The following is an 11,831-nucleotide window of genomic DNA, read 5'->3' on the forward strand; positions in this document are numbered from 1 at the left end:
ATGCAAAATATAAAAGCAATATGTCAAGGGACATAGAAAATATTTGAGGTGGTACGTAAACTTTCACAAAGATTTATCAATAATATGCATATTTTAAGTGGAAAAAAGTGACCATAATTCTTACAAGATGCTTGTTACAGTTGTCTGCTCTTGTTTATAGATTGGGGTCATGTTGGTAAAGAAGTATGCAAAATATAAAAGCAATATGTCAAGGGACATAGACAATATTTGAGGTGGTACGCAAACTTTAACATTCCAACGCTCACGCTAACGCTCATGCTAACGCCGACGCCGGGGTGAGTAGGATAGCTCCACTGTATATATATAGTCGAGCTAAAAACTGCCTAGAGCTCTACTTTGTTTAACGTATATTTATAAAATATATTCTTGAAATATGTACCGTAAAACAAGCTTTGTAATCAAATGATATTTATATAAATCGATCTTTAGAATTCGTCTTCCAGTATTACTTTAACGTTTACATAAAAGCGCTTTTTAATAGTAATTAAAAATTATAAACATAATTAAAAAACTTACCTTAGTTTAATGCGTTTATTCGCTCGAAACTCCATATTTCCAACTGACTTTCACTACATGATATAAATACCGAGTGTATGATTTTTAAACAGCGCAACCGGGGAACTGTTATAAGCCTGAATACACACTCGATTGTAATATGGTGAAGATTTGTGTATATTGTGTGCATGCCACAAACCCGCTAATCGGGGAAGGCGTTGGATTTCTAATTTAAATTGACAGTTTGGTATTTCATTCACGTAGATTAGAGATTTTCGCCTAAAACCAACCGGGGAATTCCCCGGTTGGTAGGTGTTCCCCGGTTTGTTGGTGTGTATTCATACGATTTTCCCCGGTTGGTAGGTTTTACAAACTCACACACACACACACACACACACACACACACACACACACACACACACACACACACACACACACACACACACACACACACACACACACACACACACACACACACACACACACACACACACACACACACGTAAAATCAACGAAGAATGCCGACTTCCGCCGACATCGAAAATAATGCGGCAATTTATTGCGAATACACTACCTGATAAAGTTCTGCAGAGGCATCCATCAGTATTTCAAATTCATCAGAAAATAAAGTCACAAACCATGATGTTGTTTTGTTTACAAAAGACAAATAAGATGGAGTCGTTGAATATCACGCTTATCGGTGTAGATGATTATGTGTTAACTGTGTCTAAAGTTTTCGCCTAAATATTCACCATTTATAAATCAGTTGTATCGGTAGAGCTATTTAATAACATAGCAATATGTATAGGTTATTATATGGAGAAAGTGTGCCTTAAGTGGTTATTGGCACACATGGTGATTATTTGCACTCGGGCTAAAGCCTACCGGAAGTTTGAAAATAACCGATTTTGGCACAGTTCGCCAATAACCGGTTATTTGCACACTTGCTCAATACCGAGATTTTCACGAGTTAAAACGGCCAATTTTGTTACTAAATATAGTAACATATGCAATAAAACGTTTTATTCTTGGTTCTTTACAACCAAAACCAACTTAATTATAAAAGCTACGTGATTGGGCCCAATTCTGACAAACAAATCAATTCTTAATTTGTATATTTGTTGGAATTACATGTATCCGTTTGGAGTGTTCCAGCATTGCTATTTATTTTAACGCTGACAAAGTCCTAAAAGATGTCTTGTTCCGCTTCGAAATATGATTGATTTTCTGAATATGTTTTGTAAACTAATTTGCAACTTATCGTTACAAAAGCACAATATTTTAAATACCAAAAATGCGGTTTGCATTTTTTTCCGAACGTCGCCAATGTTGAAAGGAGCTGAATTTGATAGTATTAAATTAAAGAAATATGCATCTATCAAAATAGTAAGAATTGAACAAGCTTTACCCATGTGCAAAATTAATACTATGCATACATATACGTCGTGGGGATATGAAGCGAAATAACAATGACCTCGTAAAAACTTAACCATAAGCCTATATAATTACAACTTCTGTCACTTTCATATGAATGCTGCATTCTGATTGGATAATTTGTTTACGTGACCGGTTTTACATTTTCCGATGAACCCACTTCGTACGCAAATTAAAACATGAATATTCATAGCGCGACTTTCTGGTCATAAACAAGTTGCCAAAATGACGACACACGAACATTAACCTAAAAGACCAATGTATCGGTTATTGTAGGAAAATATGTACGAAATATCTTCGTCACAATCGGCTCGGGTGGTTAATTTTCGTCACAATCGGCTCATGGCGTTAAAGTTGGCGCAAACCAACAACAGACAGACAGGGCAAAAACAATATGTCCCCCACTATAGTGGTGGGGGACATACAAATCGTATAATCTGGCTTTAAAAGGTTTTGACATTATGGACGTTAAAGTGCACGCGTGATATTTACCAGTATCATTTGGACGGTAACAAGGGCTATTTCTAGGTTTTTGAACTTGGTTGGATTTTGCATGTTTATGTAATAAATGCCTTATCTGCGTATCATCTTCGTATAATGAAATTTATAAATAGGTAGGATGTTGTTTTTTTTACATTTTGTACATGTTAATACACACTGACTTATGTAATGTTGCGTAAAGTACAATGCATTAATCTTAAACCACTGATATTATAATTAGAGTTAGCTAATCGCTTATTATTTTACACATTTGTTATTCATATACCTTAAATACAAGATTTGGGGACAGGACTTTCTCTACGGATAATATTTCTGGAGAATATTTTGTAAAACTATGAAAAATATTAACAACGTCAAGTCACCTTCTTAATATGTTAACTCATTTAAATTTGAAGAGATATTTTTGAAAAACTTAGAACACACATCATTTTGTTCAATTGTTCACCAAAAACTGCTCATTTTGTATTAAACACGTTTTTTAGCTCAACTGAGCACAGTGTGCTCATAGTGAGCTTTGGTGATCGCCTTTTTGTCCGTTGTGCGTTTGCGGCGTGAATATTTACCTCGTCAATACTCTGGAGGCCACATTTTGTGTCCGATCTTCATGAAATTTGGTAAACAGATATTTTTCAAGTCATATCTTGGACGATTTTGAAAATGGTTATAGTTGCTTGAAAAACATGGCCGTCAGGGGGGGGGGGGGGGGGGGGGGCGCGGGGCATTTTTCCTTATATGGCTACGGTAAAACCTTGTTCACACTCTAGAATCCACATTTATCGTCCGATCTTCATCAAACTTGGTAAGAACATTAGTCCCTATGATATTTTCGACAAGTTTTAAAATGGTTACGGTTGGTTGAAAAACATGGCCGCTAGTGGTCGGAGCATTTTTCCTTATATCATTTATCCTTAAATGGCTATAATAAAAAAAACTGTAAACCCTCTTAAAGTCACACTTATAATCCATTTTTCACGAAACTAGGTTAGAACGTTTGTTTTAATGATATCTTGGATGAGATCGAAAATGGATCCGATCTTTTAAAAAACATGGCCGCCAGGGGGCGGGGCATTTTTTTCTAATATGGCTATATATGGTTATAGTAAAACCTTGTTAACACTGTAGAGGCCACATTTATTGTCCGATCATCATGAAACTTGGTCAGAATATTTGTCGCAATAATATCTTGGATGAGTTTGAAAAGTGTTTCAGTTGATTGAAAAACATTGCCGCCAATGACGGGGCATACATATGTCTATATATGGCTATAGTAAAACTTTGTTAACCCTTTAACGTCCACATTAATTGTCCGACCTTCATCACACTTGGTCCGAAAATTTGTCCTAGTGATATCTATTTTTCCCTATATGGCTATAGTAAAAACTTGTTAACACTCTTACAGTCACATTTATTGTCAAATCATCATGAAACTTTGTCTAAACATTTGTTTATGATATCTTGAATGGGTTCGAAAATAGTTCTGGTCTGTTGAAAAACATGACAGCCAGGGGGCGCGGAAGAAGTTACATTTATAGTTCAATTTTCATGAAACTTGGTTAGAACATGTGTTCTAATGAAATATTGGGCTGCACAGAACAAGTGAGTTCCTTTGGATCTCAGTTGGGCGACTTTGGGCATTTCAGACCCTTTTGTTACAAGATATTGTTTATTGTTTTTGGTATTATGAGTAATTGAGCATGCCGTTTTCATTAAAAATATACATGTTCAATAATTTAAACTATTTTGCAAAACTCTTTTGATGCAATAATCGAAGCAGTTTCATGTGTAGGGGATTAAAATATTAAAAACATCATACAGCTTTTGGTAAGATCAAGGTAAATCTTGATATAAGTTTGTAAGAAGGTATCTAATTTTCATATTATATTTCAAAATTAATAAATACAACATGCAAATCTGCATGTTAATCGTAATTAAAAGTTCATCAAATCTTATTCGAACTTCACATAAAAGTGTTTTCACATTTTTTATTATTTGAATTATGCAAATATATATGCAGTTTTCTATTGTACTTATAATTTAGTGAACTTAATAAGTATATTAGGTAAACGTACATATAAAACATGTTTGAAGATTGATGTCTTATTCCGAGTTCATATAAATGTGTTTTCACAATGATTATTTTGCTTGGTTTCTTTGAACAATTTATGTTGTTATTTCCTTGTTTGCGGTCTTGTTATATAAACATTTATGTTGGTTATCAATTGAAACGGAAGCAATTTCAGCGACTCATGTTGTAATATCCCATTTACACGATGAAACAATATTTTTAACACGTACTATGAACTATTAGAACCAATATAAACAAATCGCTTACCTCAGGCTAAATGTGATATGAGAATTTCCGCCATTTTAAAATAACATGGCAGATGATATTTTTCCATACAGTACCAGTCTTTATTGTGCAATAAATAAAGGTTGATTTGTTGATATCAGGCGATGTAAAGCTTTGTTTACTTTGAAAATACAAATGAAATACAACTTGTGATTTAATAAAACTTTCAATGTATTTGTCAAGTAAATAATAAAATATCCTAATGGCAACGGAATTTTATAATTTGAACAGATTTTACCCAAATTATTAACACAGATGCCGTTGAATCACCCCTTTCTACCCAAAAGATTGATAATAATGTTTTATTATATATTAAGGTTGATAGAAAAAAACATTATTGAACCAATGATTAAAAATGTCTCTTTGTTACAATTAACCTTATTTAGAATGTCTGATTAAATAAAAATAAAAAGGTAAATGCAAAATCACCCCTGAAAATTACAATAAGCCATATCAACTTTTAAAGTATTTTACATAACTTAGCATGCCAACAATCTGGAATAGCATGCACTATGAAGTTATATATAAAATCATATAAAATCATATAGAATAAAAATTGAAATAATCACTAAAACTGATGTGTAACCAATATAAGAACATGGTTAGTACAAACATAATGTGCAGGGCTCACAATCACTGTTATAAGTTGTTTTGTTTTTAAAGAAAAAAGCTCACATAATGTTATTGCTTAATAAATCTTTTCACTAAACTCTCTAATTTTGAGATTGGTACATAGACATATCTTTCTGAAAATATGTTATAGAACGAACTTAAAACGCTTTAAACAAACAATTCTTTGTTTTATGCGATAAATGGATATATTGCCTCATATCCAAAATAAAAGTGATACTGTTTTGATTTCATTAATTTATATATTTCCTCATTTCAAAAATTAAAAGTGATGCTGTTTTCATGACATATTATATTTGAGTCGCCTGGCCATGCTTTATTATTATTCGCCGCCAAAGGCGGAGGTATATAGAATTGGTCTTGTTTGTCCGTCGGTCCGCCCGTCCGTATGCCCGCCCGTCCGTCGATCCGTCCGTCCGTCTGTCACTAAACATTGAAGGCCTATATCTCAGAAACTATATAGGATATCAACATAAAACTTCATTGACGGATAGATATCAATGAGGAGGAGAAGTGCCATGCACAAAAACCATAACCCTACACTTTCTTCAAGTTATTGCCCTTGGTTTTGTATGATGAAACTTTTAAGGGCTATATCTAAGATAGTATACAACATTTCAACATGAAACTTCATGGGTGTGTAGAAATCAATGGGAAGAAGTACCATTCACAAGAACCATAATCATGCACTTTCATAAGTTATGTGCGGTCTGCACAGGCTAATCTGGTATGACACTTTACGCATATGCATTAAGTCCAGTTTTCTCAAAACGCGGCTCAAATTATCACACGTACAGTTAAAAATAAAATCAATACTATAAGTGAGTTATTAAAGTTTGAAAAGTATTGCGTTAGAAAAGTCACAAATACACTTTCAGGTAGCCTGCAAAATGCAAAAATGCGTGGTTGCACTCCTAAATAATTTTATGAGCCATACAAGTTTTTAGGATGAATGTTATGTTTTCCTGGTGAAATACACAACCTAAAATGATGAAATTGAAATTTAGTTGAAAATTATATCGCATTTTACCATTTCCGTCGTGCTGAAGTGTCCGATCGTCAGGGTTGGATGACTTTATCGTCAACTTGCATACAATGAAATTACATGATCACATGTAAAACTTCGAAACATAATCTTAACTCATAACTTAGATCATAACTGTGGTATTCAAGTTTGAAAGGTGCTGCGATTGAAAAGTCCCCAAGTGTATGAAGTAATGAGGAGAAAAACATTAAAAGTCAAATTTTCGTTACAAGGTCTCAGTCGGACTTATACCCACCCCTATACAAACATGCACGACAATTAATGATATAAATATGTAATGTATCTTCTATCATTTTCATTTGAAGTTCATGCACCGGCATTGCCAATTTTCTGCTGGAAATGATTTTCCCGCGCCAACGAATTATCATTGAAGCAATGTTTTAAATATTAATTCAAACATATTTTGCTGAGGACTCATAATATATTATAATAGTCTTATTAAGTATACACTAATTATAATGTTAAATATTCCATTGCACATACATTGGCTTTCTATTCGTCTTCTATTTCTGAGCTATTACAATCTTAACTCTTTGCATGCTGGGAAATTTGTCGTCTGCTAAAATGTCGTCTGCTGAATTTCTAAAATTAGCATTTTCTTCGATTTTTTTTTCAAAGAATACTATCAGAATAACAAACAGTTTGGATCCAGATGAGACGCCACGTTCTGTGGCGTCTCATCTGGATCCAAACTGTTTGCAAAGGCCTTCAAAATTCGGTTCCCGCACTGAAAGAGTTAAGCCGCATGGCGCAAAGGTATTCGATTCAGCGTTTTAAATCATATTAAGGCATATTACAAAGAGTGTTCAAATCATGGCCCGGCGGTCAAAACTTGTGCATAAGAGGTCACTTGTTTTAATGATATGTCTATATGATGGTCTCTACCAAGCTTTTGTTTGACCCCCCCTTGGGTCTACACTGGCCCTGCACTGAGGTTTCTTATTTGAGTTATTTATATATAGTGAACATTTTTGTTTTATCATTTCTCTGAAACCACAAGGCAAATAGGTTTGGTATTTGGCATGTAACATCGAATATTAAGTCTCTGCCATTTGTTTAAATCATATCTTTGGGTTAAAGAAGGCTTTGCCCTGAGAATTATATGAATATTGTGAAAACTGTGAAAATCTTCACATAACAGTTTACAGAGCGACCGATGTATTCGGCTCTGATTTTGAGATGCTCACAATCAATTTAAAACATATCTTAGTTTTCAATTATTTCTATATAACCATAGCAACCCAAATTTAAATAATGAAAACAATGATGTAATATTCACAGTCCTCAAATGACCACCTATGAACACATCGAGTGTTATTAAAGTGGCTTATTATTTTTGCGTAATCGCATGATCCATATTTAAGTGTTCAATTATTTATGTAACCATAGCAACCACACAATATTATCTCACGGAAAAAATACAGACAACTGTATTCGATAAAACATTCTACATACTGGTAGTATTGTACGGCAGGTGGTATTATTAAATTGCATTATTGGTCCGGTTGATGGTATTGTATGACACGAGTAAAGTAAATGGCGTTGGTGCAAATTTAATGCTAAAATATATTTAAACGTTACAATTAATGGCCGTATTCTCCTACAATCAATGACAAAATTACTAAATCAATACATGTATTTAACAAACTTAACTATTGTGGGATATCTTCTTACAAATATTTAAGATAAGACTTATTTGTTTGAACATGAATTAAATTGCAGTAATGGTATGGGGGCAAAGTTTTACTCTATGCTAAGTTTGTATTGTTTTACAAATAAATTGGCGCTGAATATTACAAATCGTATCTCTTACATCGAAAACCGTATCACTAGGTGTGACATGTACAATATTCGATATTGTCTTTCAACGAGTTCGTTTAAAGGGGCACCGAACGTGAAATAATCACATGTCGATATGTATGCGCTACTAGGTTAATGGTTTATACTTTTGAATATTAATCGTTTAATATAACTTCAAAAGGAGTGAATTAATCGAAGATAATTGGATATCATTACGTCGATGACGTGTTTCAAATAAAATATTTAAAAACAACAACAATATAATTTAAAAAAATATCCTGATAAATACTACTAAAAATTCAAATATTTGAATAAACTTCAAAATGCGTCATAAAAAAATCAGTGATAAACACATTTACCAATTATGTGTTACTATTTTATGCGTTAATATTTAAAACGTTTGTTGCAAAGTTCAATAAATAGGAATTACGAAGCTCAAGAAACACTTGCCAGAGAGAGCTTCTCATTGTGCCCGCTGATCTTTTATTTAATGCCGATAACCTACACAACACAAACAAAACATAAAGCAAACGATAAAACATAAATTGACTAAAGCTGGAGTAACCACATTGAAACGGCCAATTCATATAGCATTGAGGTTTAAAGTTACTCTGACTGTATTGCGAGGGTGTAGATATGCACTATTTGAGTGTGAATGTACATGCATGATACTAATAACTTACAAATAACTAAGATTCTATATAAATAAAAGCCCTGGTAACATTTAAATCCACGTATGCTCTCTGTAGCCCAAACATGGCGAAACAGTATAGTAGAAAGTAACAAAGCACATTTGGGAAAAGGTTTTAACTTATTTCTATTTTTAGAATCAGTAACTGATTAAGCACAATTAAACCTGCTACCTGGATTGAGCAAATAAGTATTGATCGATGAAAAAACTTGCTTAAAGACAAAAGAGAAAAAAAGAATTATTTGATATCACGATTAAATCGCTTACAGCCTAAATAATATGCCTTATTATTACACCCCAGGAAAGCCGATACCTTGTGATCAGTGTAATACCATTGGAGCAGTGCACGTTATTTTAGCATGAACTTACATAGGGTAAGTAAATTAAAAAAAATAAAATTGTCAAAGTCCAATTTGAAACAACTGTGTATTACCATTGATAAAAAAGGTATTGACCTACATGTAGAAAAAATCCTGACAATTTTTCTTAAAAAAATTGAGCGAAATGTGGCTCCCGGAAGTAGAAGATCGGGCAAAATGGGCCCATATTCAGGCATTTAGGGGAGAAAAACTGCTTTAATTTGCAAGCCACTTCAATAATTAAATAATTTAAACAAACTTACACATGTCTGCCATAACCTCTCAGCAGGGTTTCTCCAGAAAACTATTTCTTTTGGAGAAATTTGCGTTTTTAATGACCATGTTGCGAAAACATGGGAAACCATCTGGAGAAGACCAGGACACCTTATATGAGCAGTGACTTAATAATTCTTTTTGGTGCGCGGAAAAAATCATTTCCAGCCATTTTGTTGCAATGTCATTGCTTTGTAGAGGCATAGAATAAGTGTTTGTGGGCACATATGCATACAAATGTACTTTTAAATGCGCTATGTAGTATCAATTGTGCCTTTTCAACATTCTCGTGTTTTATTTTTTGTTACCAACACTATTTTGGAAAATTTAAAGAAAGTCTTGACCACTTTGTCACATTAATTAATTGGTTATGTACATAGAATGATGTCTTAATAAGTGTATATGGGGGTTGTTAATATACTATTTAATTAGTCACAGTTTAAAAGCAGGTGGTAGTGATGATATATGTACATCGGCATTTATAAGTAACTTAAAAGTCAGGTTGTAAGGAAGTTATTATACAGTGAAACATCCACTAACAGTCACTGTCAACAACAAACAGTCATCTCAAAACAAGTTCACTAATGGCTACCTCTTAGTTTGGTGTACCTCCCCTTATCTTATCAGATATATGCTATGCAAAACAAGGCTTGCTACCTCTCCCCATTTCAACATTTCAAAAATGAATTTTAAACGGGTATCTATAAATTTTTGACTTAAGTGTATCCCATTTTCCTATACAACTCGCTCACAGTGTCTATCAATTGTTTAACTTATTGACATGTGTCTCCCAAAGTCATGACTTTTGTCAATTGAGATATATATATATATGAAATGTATAAGAAACTGTTCAATTAAATACCTCTTACTCAAACCATCTGAAAACAACAGCCATCTCTCTACACCACCCAACTCCTATCTATGGCAGTTGGTTGTTGTCAGCAGGTTGAAAAAAGTCCTTAATTTTTCGGTAATAAGGTAATGACAAGTTTTTGAGGCTCTTAAAAAAAGTGAATCAGTGAAGTAAGGATTGCGATCATCACTACCACATACTTTAAAACTGTAACTAATTAAATATTATAAATACAATCCCCTTATACACTTATTTAGACATCATTTTATGTACCTAACCAATTAATTTATGTGACAAAGCAGTCAAGTATTTCTTTTAATTTTCCAAAATAGTGTTGTTATAAAGAAATAAAACACGAGAATGTTGAAAAGGCACTATTTATAATACATAGCGCATTAAAAAGTAGTGTATGCATATGCGCCCACATACACTTTTCTATGCATCTACAAAGCAAAGCCATTGCAACAAAATGGCTGGAAATTAGGTTTTTTGTCACCAAAAAGAATAATAAAGTCACTGCTCATATAAGGTATCCTGGTCTTTTCCAGATGGTATACATGTTTTCCCAACATGGTCATTAAAAACGCAAATTTATCCACAAAAAAATAGTTGGTTGGAGAAAACCTGCTGAGAGGTTATGGCAGACATGTGTTAGTTTGTATAAATCCTTTAACTATTGCAGTGGCTTGCAAATTAAAGCAGTTTTTCTCCCCTAAATGCCTGACCATGGCCCATTTGCCCGATCTTCTACTTCAGGGAGCCACGTTTCGCTCATTTTCTAAGAAAATTTGTCAGGATTTGTTCTAAATGAAAGCCAATACCTTTGTTATCAATGGTAATACACAGTTGTTTGAAATTGGACTTTGACAATTTTATTTTTTCAAATTTTCTTACCCTATGTTAGTTAAAGTGGTATTATGGGCATCTAACAGTTTATAGGTGTCTATCGCAACCGTTGTTTATTTTTGGTGTTTTCACTTCATATACACTTGTATTTGTTAATGCAGCATCAACATACTAAAACAATATCCCGGAAAGAGAAAAATAATGCATTTGAATATCAACCGTACTTTCGTTTGACAACTGATCATGCATGTACGATGTGAACCTAAATTTAGTTTTAGTGCAGATTCGTTCATACGACACAAAGACACAATTTTGTTTTACGGATCATTTCGGCTTAGAGGACTGGGTGAGTCACGTAAGAATATCGAATATAAAATGTATTTTTATAAACAACTGGTAACAAGAGGAGTTGCAGATAATTGGTCAGTAACCACATTTTAACTTACTCTTTTGACCTGTTAATTCTTTTCAGCTCAATTCAACAGTGAAAAATGCCCATAATATCACTTTAATGCTTACCGGTAAATAACGAG

Source organism: Dreissena polymorpha, chromosome 3 (genome assembly GCF_020536995.1).
Source record: "Dreissena polymorpha isolate Duluth1 chromosome 3, UMN_Dpol_1.0, whole genome shotgun sequence".
NCBI classification, from domain to species: Eukaryota; Metazoa; Mollusca; class Bivalvia; order Myida; family Dreissenidae; genus Dreissena; species Dreissena polymorpha.